The 15,442-nt window shown below is 40.7% G+C and overlaps 2 protein-coding genes across 7 annotated transcripts in view; one reads left to right on the forward strand and one right to left on the reverse strand.

The window, feature by feature from the left end:
- PRKACB (protein kinase cAMP-activated catalytic subunit beta) overlaps nt 1–6,702 on the reverse strand; it is an 81,035-nt gene extending 74,333 nt beyond the window's left edge. The window contains exons 1-2 of the mRNA XM_071436411.1: nt 6,565–6,702; nt 339–480 (exon numbers count right to left, since the gene is read on the reverse strand). The gene's annotated coding sequence lies outside the window, so the exon portion shown is untranslated. The remainder of the gene's footprint in view (nt 1–338; nt 481–6,564) is intronic.
- Nucleotides 6,682–15,442, forward strand: part of TTLL7 (tubulin tyrosine ligase like 7) — a 64,522-nt gene continuing 55,761 nt past the window's right edge. For 3 of the 6 annotated variants that reach the window (XR_011680618.1, XM_071436406.1, XM_071436401.1), the window contains exons 1-2: nt 6,682–6,821; nt 8,333–8,456. The gene's annotated coding sequence lies outside the window, so the exon portion shown is untranslated. Of the gene's footprint in view, nt 6,822–7,094; nt 7,291–8,332; nt 8,457–9,442; nt 9,579–15,442 lie in introns of those variants that run through there. The other 3 variants (XM_071436402.1, XM_071436403.1, XM_071436404.1) reach the window with 3 other exon arrangements.

Genomic DNA, 15,442 nt, shown 5'->3' on the forward strand with positions numbered 1-15,442 from the left:
CTCAAGGATTGCATCCTCTTTTTCATTTCTGCAATAACATTGCACCAATTTACTGAAGAGACAAGAGCATAATTGGCCATATCCATTCCTCAAAGTTAGCACAGGATAGTATATTGAATAGGCACAAAAGACATGTTAGAAATGGTCCTTGGGTAAATAACTGATTCCTATAATTTCTTAGAAATGTTAAATCCAGGTTTAAAGTTCATTTTCCCTCTGGATGACAAGGGAGGAATATTTTTTTCAATTTATTGTCTGTTTGAAGGGGGAGCTAAATGGTTTGTATATGAATCCTTTAACATGCAAATATTAATAACACAATCAATATCAATACTTACCAGTTAGAGAGGGCTTTTTCATCCACAAATTTTAGGGTTATACAGTTAGAAGTAAAAGGCTTCTGAGAGTTCCAGTGGTGTTGGAGAGAAGGATTTCCATGGCAGCTGGGATTTCAAGGAAGGAGGGAAGAGAAAGGCTGGGCTGCATGACAGAAGAGAATGTTTGAAAATGGCAGAGAGAAGAAAATGAAGGCAGGACAACTGGAGCACATACATGTGCAGGAGAGAACAGATAAAATAATTATAGAAGAATTGTAGAACTTGCCTCATGCAACAGGAAAATATGCAATATAGTCTTTTAAGAAAGATAATGGGAGATGGTAGCCTATCTCATTTGGAGAGAAAAAGTGTTGCTTTAATTAGGAGAAACTGTGATTTTGTTACAATCTGCAATACACACACAGTCCAGGTTCATCCCTGCCCCTATGTGTTCCATGTGTGCTGCTGTCTTTTCCCTGATGACTCCAAGTGCAGTAATTTGCAGACTTCTGGTCCAGACACAGTCTTTTAATAAATGTTTGTACAGCTGCATCACAATGGGGGACTAATTTTGAATGGGGTCTCTGTTTTCTACCATAATTGAAATAACTAATCATAGTCACTCAATAATGTTGCCACTGTCACTTCTTGGACATAAAAATCCAATGAGATCATAAGGAAATGCACATTATGTTAATATTATCTATTATAGTAAAAAAAAATTACAATCCATAGTCTGAATCAAAACTCACCATGTCTGTGTAAGTCTAATTGTAGTAGTCTTTTGTTTCTTTGCTACAGCAAGCAGTTGTAGGAAAGGATTGGCTAAAATTTGGAGGATTCTCCTGGCCCAGGCTGTGTTTCTCCACAAGCAGGGCTCCTTTCCTTGATGTGAATTTGGAGCCTACAGCACAGACAGGGCAGGCCCCTTTAAATTTCTGTTTTATCTGGTTGCCTAGACAACCCCTGTAAACATCAGTGGAACAACGTGTGGTCTTCAGAAAGCTGGGGACCTTGAGGAAAAACGAGGTCATCTGGGGACAGACATATCCAGTGTAGCCTTACCTATATGAGCAGACATAGATTTTTGCACAGACTTTTTTTGCATGTTTCTTTTTGAATGCTTCATGCTTTTATAGTCTGTTTTAATTTGTGATATATGGAAAAAATAAACATGTTTTCTGGCAGCAGCTTTTTTTCTTGTTTTCTATATTGCTTTCTGTTGTGACATAAATATATACTGTTTAAATATTTATACGTAATGAAAGAAGTATATGAGAAAGAGTACTTTGACTATACAAAAATGACAACTCCACTTACCTTTTTTGATATGACTTTTTTGATGATATGATTTTTAAAAAAATTCATTTTAGAAAGCAATTAAAAGTACTAGTGAAATTCAAATAATGGTGAAAAAGTTACCATTTGCAATATGTTTTGCCATTAAAAATGATAAACAGAGGGGTTAAATATTTGTTAGCTGTTACATGAAAGTAATGAGCCAATCACTTCAGACTTATGTCAACAAACTTATATAGAATTTCCACTTATATCTGGCAAGGTATGGATTGAACAGATACTGAGAACTTTTACACTGTGAAAGGACATGCATTGGAAAAAGCACAACTTTGCTGGGGTGGAAGTCCCATGCCAACTTTCCTCATATTTGACCATATTGCTTAAAAAAAATATTTCATTACTATGTCCAACTGCAAAGGAGGAGCAGCTCACACCCCTCTTTCTACTTGGGCCTGCATGCCAGCAATAGCATAAGTATTTAGTAACATTATATGAACTTGCCCCAGTTTGTAAATATTTACAAAAACTGGTTTTATTTCCTGGATGACCATAGTAACTTAGTTGACCAACAGATAAACGTTTCCATTTTCCTTCAACTTATGCCTCATTTCATCTTACAGTCTTCATACAGGAGAATAATTTCTTTCTCTATGGCTGCTCAACAAAAGGAAATGTTTCTCCAAAATCCTGAAATTCTGGGACTTCCTTTCTTAAACAGAGGCAAAGAGCAGATGGAAACTTGAAGATATTTGAAAAAGAACCTCCAAGCTCTGATTACCAAACAGATACAGATGCTCCAAAATGATATTTTGTGTGGCTAAAAATAGAAGTGTTCCTATCTTAAAGCTGTTCAAAATCATGTCTGAACCAAAGGAACCTCATTATGCTTGAGGATAATTGACTGTAGTCTGTGGATAGCCTTGGTGTTGTGGTATCTGCTTACATCAGTACTGAGTTTCACCCAGAGCATATTTGGAGTGTTGAGGACTATAAAAAGTTATTGTATATGAAATGCTACATTATGTCAATAACATACTGCTACAGCTTGTAAATTCACATTGATCTGTATAATAAAAGATGTTTACAGCACTAATGAACTCAATCAAGTGCATGTTTGCTGATACATAAAAAAGTAACAAGCCATCTTGCTGGGCATTTGATTTCCAGGAGATAATCCCAGACAGTGCTCTGAAGATTAGAGAGAGAGGAGATAAGAAGCTGTGACAGGCTGGCAATATCTGCCTGAAACACCATCCCCTGTTAGCAGGTGTTGGTGCTGCTGGGAAGCTGGTGCATGGATTTTGCTAACACGCTGAGCAGATGGCTTATAAAAGGAATGGGTGCTGCTTTTTGAAGCAAAAATTATGTATGGCCTGAGAAGTATTGCAGCAAGAATCCTAAGGGAATATAAAGTGGAGGGATGGAAGTTGAGTTGAACCTTGTTTCTTCACTGGTAATGTTTTCTAGGCTGACACTAGGAAATTGATGGTTTATGACAGCACAGATTATGTTTGGACATGGCTTTCTAGCAAGTGGGAAAATGCACCTGTTTAGAAAAGTGTAATCTACTCAGTAAATATATTCTGAGTGTTGTGCAAACAGAAGAAAACACACTATAGCTATTAGCTAATAGGAATAGATATTATTCCTGTTACAAATTTATATGCTGATTCTGTTTCAAAGCTTTTGAACTTCAGGATTGTCACATTTAATATTTTGAAGATCTTTTTGGCATTTGCGAGTACTAACAGTTGCACGAGGATAGAGCCTGTTTCAACAGCAGGGGTAAAATGCAACTTCAAGTTTTCCAGACCACACCAGACTGTGCATCCTACTGCAGCTCTGTAAGCTGGCAGTTGAGTGAGTAAGAGAAATAGGTCTGCATTTCCAGGTCTATTTTGTGACTTTGTTCAAATACCAGTGTTCTTTAGAGAATTTAATTATCTCTTTGTAATTTGAGGACATTGTATTTACTGACTTGGAGATGGATTACATATACATCAGTACAGTGCTCATAATTATTTAGGGAATATGTCTGTAGTAATAGGAAGGGTGAAATAGGAACTGTGTTCAAATAAATAATAATTCTTTCTCTTGAAGATAGAACTGATCTGATTGCCCTCACCATTTTTCAACTGTAACTATTAAAATTCATTAAGGAATCCAGAACTTCTGTATGGAAAAATTGGAAAAACCTAAGAAAAATCTTAGAAATATGTAGATTTCTGAGAAAGGACTTTTTTCATGATCTGTTTTTCCATCTTTCCTGTTTGTTCATTTATGAAATTCATAAAATAATCTTCAAGCTATGTAAAAGGTATTTTTATTACTATTTCTATATGCAATAATTATCTAGGCACATCTGTTCTCAAGTGCATCAATATACAATATTTAAACTAGCTCAATATAAAAAATATAACTCTATTTAATGCTCCTAATTAAGCATCTGTGTATTTAATACCCCGCTTTGGTTCCTTACTACATTTTATAAGCTCTAATGTTTCAACATGGAGGTAGTGAGTACCATTTACTCTCAGAGTGATTCAGAGTGCAGATTGCATTAAAAAGAGTAAATCTGATCTGCTTCTGGGAAACAACAACTAAAAGCACATTCAGGAAGAGATTAATGCCTCCTGCCTCCCAGGAATGGAGAGGACAAAAAGCATTTCTGCTGTGAGGCTCTGGCCTTTGCTGGGAAGATGTGTTCCCAGCTGAGAACAGCACCCATTGGTACCAGCCCTCTGAAAAGAGGAAGCATTAGCTGCACCTGGAAGGGGAGGCTTATCCTAAAATCCTCCTAGGAGCCAAGCAGGCTGACAACTCCATCCCAAACTTCAGGTTTGCCTGTGAATCATAAAGCAACAGCTGGGTGCAATCTCTCATCACAAACTCCCTTGTGGTTTGCTGCTCTTCCCAAGCTCCAATGTACTTTGCTCAGCAGAGGTGTGCACACGCACAGAGGTGTATGTGCACACCTCTGCTGAGCAAAGCGGGGTGGAGAGGCCTGGTTGGGGCTGTGGAATGTGGACACACCACTAAAACAAAGCAGGCAGGGGCTGCTGCACGCCCAACCCAAGCTCTGACCCAGAGATACCGTGCAGTGCATGGCAGCCTTGGAAATGGTTTCATCTGCAGTCAGTGGCAGCATTCCAAATGACTAACGGAAAGAGAATCAAACCTGTCCTCAGGAGCATCCTGGAACACAGCTTTGGCACAGCTTGACAATGCTGACTGTTTACATGGGGACTAGCTTAGATCCTGCTGCTTTAGCATGGGTTTTCTATCACTAAGATTCAGACCTGTTCCTACAAACACACAAACAAGCATGGGAGCTTCTATCAGATTACATGCTTGTGGCTAGAAATTATAACTCTGCTTTTTTTTTTTTTTTTTTTGACAAGCCCAACAAAGGTTTTACCAGCAAATAAATCATAATTTTGGCATATCAGTAGAAATCACAACATAGCTTGTCATCCAACCCAATGAAAAATACTATGTCTGTAGAAAGTAAATTCTTCAACTTTACAAGCTACAAATTGATACCACACATGAGAAAACATTCTGATATCTCTCTAGGATTTCCTAAAGGATTTTTAATGTGTTTTTCTGTCCTTAGCAATAATTTTAGCATTTGCAAGAAGCCCACAATCTGTTCCTATTAAAGTATCAGCTTACCTCAAAAGATGTTAAAAGAGTAAAAAAGAAACTTAATGCTGATCAAGTTGCAATTAAATTTTCATTTTCATTTAAAATTATCAATTTTTTTTCAGTTCTTTCTGACCAAGAAATAGAAAACCTGAAACTAAGCCTACTAAAGAGATTTATTTCTAACTGCCTTGAAGAGGTAGTGTAGACATTCTCAAGGAAGACCTTATTTTAGCCAAGAGATAATGCAAAAAAGACTAGACTGGAATTGATTTTAAAGGTATGTAGTAGTGAGTAATGTGTGACGTAAGAATGTAAAAGGATGAACAACGTAAGATCATTAATTAATAAACCAGACGTTGATAAAAGATTATCACTAGTTCCATGGCAAACATAATGCAGATGAAATCAAACGCCATGGTCACTTCCACTGCTTGTGAATTGGGCTCCTAACCTTGACAAATACAGAGGACACTACATAATCTACTGAGATACTTGACTAAATTCCAGTTGAGGTTTTATGATTTATTCTGTAAGTATTCTTTTTTTGTCAAACTTTTTATTCTTCTGAAAAATTCCTAAAAATTTTTGTTTGGCAAGCGATTCTCTATTTTTTCAATCTTTATTGCATTTATCTGATTAGGTCACGTGCCTTTATGCGAGGATGCAAAGTATTTCAGGAAAAGCCCGAAATGGCTCTTTCAGAGCGGCCAACAGCGATTGTGCGCACGGGAGGAAAACATTTGGCTACGGTTCCAAAGGGGAAGAGGAAAAAACCTGTCCGGAGCCGCGGGCAGGGGGCACGGCATTGTGGATCGGGCAGGTGCCGGGCCGTGCGCGGGCAGCCGCCGGCGGCTCCGGGCCCGCGGGCGCCTCCACCCGCCCCGGCCCCACGCGCCGCGGGCCCCGCGGGCGCTCGGGGAGCCTCCCCGCGCCTCACGGCGGGGCGCGCTCGGGGCTCAGCGACCGGGGAGCGCTCCACAGGATTCCTAAGTCGCTTCCCGGCAGCCGGAGCCGGCCATGGGTCCCGCGTCTCGGCGGGGCCGAAGGGAGACGGCCGCAGCCAGCCCTGAGGGCGGCGCGGCCCGCCTCGCTCCTCCCGGCGGCCGCGGGCCGCCCCGGGAGCTGCCCGCGTGGCCGCCGGGTCCGCTCGCGTCCCCGGGCAGCGAGACAGCGCGGGCCGCTCCACCGCGAGCGGGGGGGGGGCACCGGCGGACCGGCAGCGCTGCCCGCGCCCGCCGCGCCGCTCGCGCCGCTCCGCGGACGCCGCCCGACGCCCCTCGGGGGCGAACCTCGCACGTACCTGTGTGGGAGGGCCCGCGCTCCCCGCCCCGCCCGGCCGCCCGGCCGCCGGCAGTGCCCCCTCGCAGGGAATGGTTTGTCCCGGCTCGCCGCCGTAACCTCCCGCTCCTCCTCCCGCCCGTGCCCGGCGCGGATGCTGCCGCCGGGGCTCGCCCCGCCCGGCATCGCCCCGCCCGGCATCGCGCCGCCCGTGAGGCGCAGCACGCGCCGCCCGCGAGCACCGGAGCGCTGCAGGACCGCCCGCCCGCGCCCCGGCAGGTGAGGGCAGGGTGAGGGGCCGGCGGGGCGCGACACCTCCTCCTCCTCCTCCTCCTCCTCCTGCGGCGGCGGGGGACAGGCTGCCACCCCCGCGGGGAGGCGGCGGAGCGGCGGCCCGCCGTGATTCAGCATCGCCGGCGGGGAAGGGAAGCCGTGTCCGGCCGGGGGGCTGCGGGGGTGCCGGGTGACCGGCGGCTGCCGGAGCGGGATCTGCCGCCGGCTCGGGGCGATGCTGCGGGGCGGGAGCGCGGGGAAGTGCCGGCAGCCCCGCCGCTCCTCCGGTGCCCCGGGGCAGACGGGGCAGCGCTGTCCGCCCGGGGCCGCGGGCAGGTGCGGCGGGAGCGCGGGCAGCGGCCCCTCGGGAAGTTTCCTCAATGCAGCGGGCAGCCCTCGCGCAGGGAGGGAGGATGACTGCGCGTGTTGTCGCAGTGTGAGGAATAGGGAAGCAGGAGGCATTCCAGGATTAAAGGTATTAATTTTCTCTTCTCGCCCCCCTTCCCCCAATTTTTGCATGCGAAGCCCATCGTCTGTGCGGGTAGTATCGCATGTACGGCCAGGTCTCTTCAGAACCCGTTAAGGTTAAAATGGGATCGTCTTTTGGCAGTGGTACCCAGTGGAGTCTGAAATGTAGAACAAGTTAAATCTCTGGAGATGCAAGTCAAATATCTTCCTGTGCTTTCTGTGCTTAGCTGGAAGCCCGTAATCTGTGGGATCTTTTTGAATTTCTGCTGCTGAAACCACACATAGTTGTAAGCAAAAGGGAAAAGCAATTGATGCTGGAATTTGAACGCACTGCTCAATTCTGTGAAACTGACTTAAGGTCTCAGTATTGATCGCTTTTGTGCCTTTCTTATGTATTTGCAGTTTGAGTACCAAAATTAGACTTTATTCCTTCTTAAACCCCCTCTAAACCAACGAAACACACACATCCCACCCACCCCTAGTTCAGGATACTCTTCTGTCTAAATCTCTCATTAATTAACCAGAGTGTTAGTCCCTATCTAAACAATATTCAGAGAAATCCTGCTGGCTCTTTTCACACAGGAATGATTAGAAGTACGTTGCTCTGTGGGAATTGGTTGTCCCCCAAATACTGCAGAGTATCTCAAAATATACAGTGACTTGGCATCTGTAGCAGCTTTTACCCCTGTTTTAAGTGCTGCGATGGGGGTTTTAGTATAAATAAGACATGTTATTGTTTGAACTAATGATAGTTCAAACAAATAAACAAAATAGAGAAGCAGGTATTATGCGATTGGATTTCCTGTGTGGTGAGTAAATATAATGCCTGTGATGACATATGGAGCTATTACTTCTGAAGCATGATTCTCTGAAGAAAAATGTTCCAAAGCTTCAGAAAACTACATGAGGTATTTATTACAGGATATGTGACTTCTTTTATAATGACAATATATGTTTTTACCTGCAGGTATTCACGATATTATGCAAGAAAGTATGGAAAAATATTTGTCAGGTTTATTTATTTATTTATTAATTTTTTTTTTTTTTAGAAAAATGCCCCTATTCTAGATTTCTGATGGTTTGGATACATTCCACATATTTCCAAAGGGATCTACCCAGCACTTTGGGAGTGTTAGAAGAGGCCAGGAGATCAAGCCTGTCAGCAGTTACTAGGTAATTATTCCAGTAATCTAGCAGTCATTTTAGTAATCTGAATCTTAGGTTTGCAATCAAAATAAAATTTGTTCCCATGTTCTTCCAAAGCTGATAGTGATAAATTGGCATCATAGATTTAGTTGTGGACAATTCTGAAGAACTGGGAGATTAATTGACCAAGAAGCAGTTAGACACAAAGCCATCTTGCTGTTTTTTTGTATAGTTAGGATTTTTCTTTAAGATGTTTCTAATGCTGTATATTGGTAATGAAGGCCATAAATAGAATTTTGAAGGTGAAATGTGGCACACTGATGCTGACTGCTGACTGTGCTCACTCTGAATTGTCAACATCAAGAATGACTGAAGTATGAGTTTTTGATTTTGAATCTCCATCCATGGATATTTATTATAAATTTTAAAAGTCTCTGTAGGATACATATGGCAAATTTCTTGTACATCCACATTTTCTAATGTTCTGTGCTTTTTTTTCCCCATTTTTTTCCTTGCCTATATTTTAATGTTGTGTTAAGGAGTATTTTTGCATTTACTAGCTACTTGCAGATGTCTCATACTAATTGAGAACACATTAATCCAAGTATGTAAATCCTTATGCAACAAGAAATTGAAATGAAACCTTAATGTCTGAAATAGAGAAATGGATAACATCTTCCAAGCTACCCTGCATCTACTTTTGCAAAGCACATTAAAAAATGCACATGGCAGCATGTTGCAAGATATTTTTTTATATGAGTTACTAATGTTTTTTAAATTTTGTGCTACGATTTATCAGTGCGAAGATATCTTGTAGAAACTGACAATGCTAATTTCTCACTTTTATATGTTTCCACAAATCTTCAGAAAATTCCAAGTGTTATTACTGCCTTGAAGTGCTGTGGCTTTTGGGGCAATCCTAAACCATGATGACACTGAATTTTTTTGATAGGCCTTGTATCAGTCCCTGACAAAAACGATGAATGTGATCCAGTCTTTTTCTTTTTGATGAGGTATTTCCATCATCCATAGCTGACAGTGACTCTACAATGATCTGAGTGGGGAAGGAATAGTTTGGATTTGCTTGAAAGAGGGAGTTCATTTTATTTGGAAAGGTGCATACAAACTGTCAAAGCTAAGAATCTCACTGTAAGTACCACAGCATTCATATTGGAGCATATTAGCTGGATTTTGTTTTTTCCCTTGTGAACTTCAGAACACTTAGCCCTCGATTAATTTTTATTTTCTACATACCTAGAAGTTAATTGGGGCCATTTGAATCCTACTGATGGAAGTCAAATGGCCCTTATTAAGCACAGGAACTCTTTAGAGCTCCATAATTGCTTACCTAAAGTCCTGCCAGAATGATACTTTGCAACTACTCCTTTTGCAAACATTATGAGCTTCCTGGAAAGTTTACCAGAACCAGTGAGCCTTTTAAACATTAATATTTAAAATACTAATGTATTTTTAAATTTAGAATGGAATTTGTTGATGTCTACTACACTGATGGGTAAAAGAATAATTTGATATTGTATGGATATGTGAGAAAAAAGGTGACATTCTGAAGGAGTCAGCCTTGGAACCTGGTGGGCATTAGAGCAAATGTTCCTTTTCCAGGGTTGCAACCCCTTGGAGCCAGAATCTTTGACACCAGGAGATTCCATAGTGCCCCAGTCTACTGAATCCTCTTGTTCATGGCAGTGAAGGCAAGAACCTACAGGTTCTGTAGGGGTTAAATAAGAGCTTTTTGCTAAGAGCATTTCCCAGTTTCCCTCCCTGCCTTCTCACTGAAGAGTTCATACAACTGTACAATATGGTTTCATAATTCTACCTCATTAGTTTATACTCATTTACCAACATTGAATTCCAAAACAGCCTCTAATGTATTAGAATAAATTTTTGGCTTTGTGTTTTGAAAGGTTAAGTAAAGCAGACATAATGGTTCTTGCTTTCAATATCAGTTTTAATCAGAATACAGGATCTCCAAAATGAAGACCACTGTATATATAAATTGTACTATTTGTTTTCCCAGTGTTAAATATTAAAGTTCAGATAATTGAAAATGTTAAAATACAGATCCATATTGTTTCAATGGCAGTATTAAAAAGTATGATCACATGGGATTTTTATGAACATTCATTTCTGGGGACAGAGGAACAGTACTGCTTTACAGAGAGCCCAAATTAACAATAATGAAAGAAAGACACAAGAAAACATTCTGATTTAGGGATCACTTTTTACTTTCTGGAGTGGAGTGAGTGTCATGCCACTTCCCATTTATGCTTGTATTTGGTTTTGGAAGGATTCCAGATTGAAGTTTAATATGCACTACTGCCCAAATGCACCTTAGATGGCTACATTACTGTTAATTGATAGAAAAACTGACTGCCTAAAAGGATGGAAGTGCTTTACACTGTGGTTCAGGAGCCCTTTGTGGCCAGGAGTAGTAACAGTCACTCTTCAGAATAAAGAAATGAAGACTAAATCCACTTTTCATGTATAATAAATGCTGCAGAAAGAGTTGAGTAGGGTGTGGGTTTCACAGTTAGACACAGCAATGTGTTGACATGTTTATTTTCATCCTTGCTTAGTAGCAAAATGCTAAATATATTCTTCTTTGGTTACATTAAAGTATGTTTCCTTTCAACTTTGTCCTTGGGTTGACATGTGTTTGTTTTATTTTTAGCACTTGAAAACCAGCACAGTTATATCCCTATAGGGTGCAGTGGAAGCACTGGAATATAGCATGAGAAAATGAAATCAGATGCTTAATACTGAATTGTTGCAGGTGAAGGGGCAAAGATCTTGATACTGATTATGACCACAAAAAACAAGTGGACTGACATGACAGAATATTGTGTGATTTGTTGATGAAATCATTCTTATCTGCTTGCTCAGAGTGAACTTCTCTTGAAAAATATAGAATAGAGCTATGTGATAGAAGACTGTGCTTTCTGTGCTTTTGTGGGTGGTTGTCAAGTGTTTAGTGTTCATTGAACATGAAATTTCTGTGAATTTGTAATAGTGTTTTATCCTTCCAAGCTTATCTTGGTTTTGAGGAAGGTGGGAGAAACATGCAAAAACACTTGATGTGAATTCCTGGTGAAAGAAATCTCAAAGATGTGCAATTTACACACCCAGAAAAAACTGCCCTTTGAATTACATTTTATTCATGGGGCTTTTTAGAGGGATATAATATTATCCTAACTTTTTATGTCAACTTGAAGTCTTTGAAAGACTATAAAGTACTAGTGAGCATTAACAATTAGGCATTAATTTGAATACAAAGATTTTTTTTTTCTAAAAATGAGCAAGAATGATCTGAGAACATGAGTTTGGTACATTTTGTGCCACTTAAGAAATGGGAGCATTTACTGAAAATAATGTTTCTGAGGATGGAAAGGAGATATCCAGTGAATAAAATAAAGTATGGAGTTACAGGAATCAGTGCTGTTTCAAGCCAAACTTGTTTCACATTCATAGAGTTGGGAGTCTTGTAGGATATTGTGCCGGTTTTGGCTAGGAAAATGTTAATTTTCTTCACAGTACATAGTTTGGGGCAACATTTTGCATTTGTGCTGAAAACTGTTGATAAGAGATGTTTTTGTTATTGCTGAGCAGGGCTGACATTGAGCCAAGGCCTTTTCTGCTTCTTGTACTGCCATGGAGACTGGGGATGCTTGGGAAATTGAGAGGGGACACAGCTGGGACAGCAGATCCCAGCCCACCAAACGGGTATCCCAGAGCATATGACAGTCATGCTTGGCAAATAAAGAGGGGTGAAGAAGGAGGAAGGGGGGGATGTTTGGAGTGGTGTCTTTTGTCTTCCCAAAGAACTGTTACTCGTGATGCAGCCTTGGTTTCCTGGGGATGGTTCAATGCCTGCTGCCCATGGGAAGTGGTTCATGAATTCCTTGTTTATTTTTCCTGTGCATGCAGTTCTTGCTTTCCCCATAAAACTGTCTTTGTCTCAACCCATGACTTTTCTTACTTTGATTCTGATTCTCTCACCCATGCTGGGAGATTGAGGTGGTGGGGAAGGGAGCGAGTGGCAGCGTGGTGCTTAGTTGGCAACTCAGCTTAGACAGTGGCAAATATTGACCCAGAGCAGCATCCACAAGTGCAGAAATAGAAGACAAGTAAGGGAACAATACAGAGTTAGATTTGAAAGTCTGGACACCAGTTGAGAAATTATGCAGTTAATGACCTCGAGCAGTCAATTAAAAAAGCCTATATATTACTTTGTTCTGTTGCCTCTAGGTATGAAGAGAAAATGAAAGGACATTGTGGCCTTTTTGCCAAAAGCAACACTCAGGAATACAAGCACATACAAGAAGCAAGTCTTTGATATTTTATGGGAAAATGAAATAAAATTTATTAGAAATGAAAATAAAAAAGAAGATCTATTCTTGTGAATGTGTGTTTGGGAAGGTCTTAAACAGATAGTCAACACACCATTTAGTTTCATTGATAAATAAAAAGTCTCAGTCATGGGATATGCATACATAATACAGTTCCAGTTGTTTGAGGATAACAGATTAATAGTACAGTTGAAGCTGAGTTTCTGCAACAGCTGGATGTATGACACCTGTAACCAAGACAGTATGAGGAGCCATAGGGAAAAGTCATCTGTGGGAAGAGACTTCAGGAAAGATGTCCAGATTTCACTCCCTGTTCTATTCTTCCACATGAAATTGCATCTCAGTTGGCTGCACTAAGTTTTCTCCTATAATTCCCTATTGTTTTGAAGTCCTTGAGTAATTTCTTCAATTTTGGAAGATATACCTGGCCAATCATGACTGAAGTAGGGGCCTTCATCCTTCTCTAGGATGGGCAAGCAAGAGACATTCTCTATTGTTCAGAGAGAGCTTCTGCTCCTATAATTTACAAATTAGGAGAGTAGGAAGTAAGGGGAAATGTCTTTTACATACACTGCAACCTTTGCACACTCTGCTCCCCAGCTGTATTCTACCTGCATTTGATTTCCAAAGGCTGGCATTTGGCTAGTTTATGTGAATATATCCCTTCCCATCTCACTATACTCTATCCATAATACTTCATCTGATGCCTTGGGAGGCTACTGAGAGCAGAGGCTAGACAGTGTTAAAGGAATAAAGTAGGCATTTATTAAAAAAGCCTTGAAAGGATACACCTTGGGCAGTACAAGAGCCTGGCCAAGGCTACACCCAAGAGAGACAATGGGTCACACATTTTCACACTTTTATAAGTTTTGGTCCATTTATATATTGGGGCTAATTGTCCAATTATAGCTTTAGATTATGAAGTCTTATCCTCCCAGATTGTTCTTCTCAATTTGCTGGTTTTTATACCTTTTGGGCTGGAAAGGGATTGTTTTATTTAACTAAACTGTGAGAAGAACTTGCTAACTCTTTATATGAAGTTCAGAGTTATATACCAATGCAGCACAGAATCTGGATAATATGAAAGCTAAAACTTAAGGCATCACATCCTTGTAGGATAGGTATGGCACTAGTGGTGCAGTCAGTCTTGTCTGGCACATCCCATGGGCCTGACTCCTATAAAACTAATGCAAAACATTAGTTTTGGTACCTCCAGTTTTCTTCCATGGTTGTTCTTTTTGGTGGCTGTTATTTATTTTTTTCTGTGGGGGGAAGAGTAATCCATTTGAACAAAGGAACTTTTTCAAACCTTTTATTGTCAGATGTCCTTTGTGGCCCACTGTCCATTAAAGTGTACTGAGCTGTCAAATCAGAGCAATCTTTTCTTAATGTAAAAGAATAATATGACAAAGAAAAGCCATCTTTTGAAGTGATATCAGAAAACAATTTCTTATTGGTATAAACTGACATTGTAAAAGAAAGCAACCTCATTTGAGGAGTGTGAATTGTTTCAGAATACTACCGAAACAGCTATTCCAGTAAAGGATGTACCTTTTCTCTTTCCATTACTACACTTAATATTTCAATTTGGTTTAAAAATTGATCTATAAGGTTGTAATGCTGGCTTCACTGAAACCGGGTAGGTTTGATTTCAAAGCTCAGATCTCATTGGTCCAAGCCTGGAAGAGAATGAGAATCTTTTTTCTCATTGCAAATTATTAACTTCTTTAGCCTTCTATACCAGTGCCTTGTGTTATTGTAGTCTTGACCTCTTAATTCTACGTTTGGAGAAACCATTGTCCTGGTTACAGTAGCTCATATCCCTGTTATATCTCTTTCCAGTCACTGAGTCATGTTCTGTTTTTAGATTGTATCTCTTTTTAGCTTATTGTTATGACTAAATCTTACTGACTTTCTTCCCACAACTCTTGTCACTAAGTAAAGTGGGAAATAATGCATTCTTTTCTTATAGCATATATCGTGCCTTTGTCTTGCCACCCAAAACACAGGGAGAAAATACCTAGAAAGGGTTAAGAAGGAGATCTAAAAAGTGCTAGAGATAGGCTAAAAGGGAAGGAGCTGCTGCTGCAGCCGGTTGTTCCCTGGTGTTTTACTGCCTGAAACTGTATCAGCTGTCAATTATTGATAGAAAAACCTGTTTCCGGAGAGCTGACTCCTCAGATAGTTCCAGCAATGCAATACTAACCGTAAGTGATTGCATTTTGCTACTTCTACTGCAGAATTATTTAAAATCTGTTTCAATATCAGTGGGAGGTCTTGGTATGACTGTGTATTCTGCAGTATGTAATCTTGTCAGCAAAATCCATGATAAATAAATGTTTTGCTCTATCAGTAATTGTATGCAGAAGAATTTGGTATATCAACCTGCCACATGCTGCTGCAAAGGTTCAGTTTGTTTGTGGGTTTTTTTCACTATGACTCTATTGCAGACTATGTTAATTGAAATCTGTTGCCTTCAGTTTGAATGCTCATGCATTCTGTCCACCACATATATTTTGCAATGAATTCTTTTCCCAGGATTCTTGTTCCTTTTCTATATTTTTTTATGCTTTTTCTCATGCAGTTTATCTTTCCTTATAACAGAGAACTGTATTCAGGAGCATCTATTGAATGCAGTAAATTGTGAGC

Source organism: Agelaius tricolor, unplaced genomic scaffold (assembly GCF_023055355.1).
Source record: "Agelaius tricolor isolate 1412-34295 unplaced genomic scaffold, bAgeTri1.0.p SCAF_11, whole genome shotgun sequence".
Classification (NCBI taxonomy): domain Eukaryota; kingdom Metazoa; phylum Chordata; class Aves; order Passeriformes; family Icteridae; genus Agelaius; species Agelaius tricolor.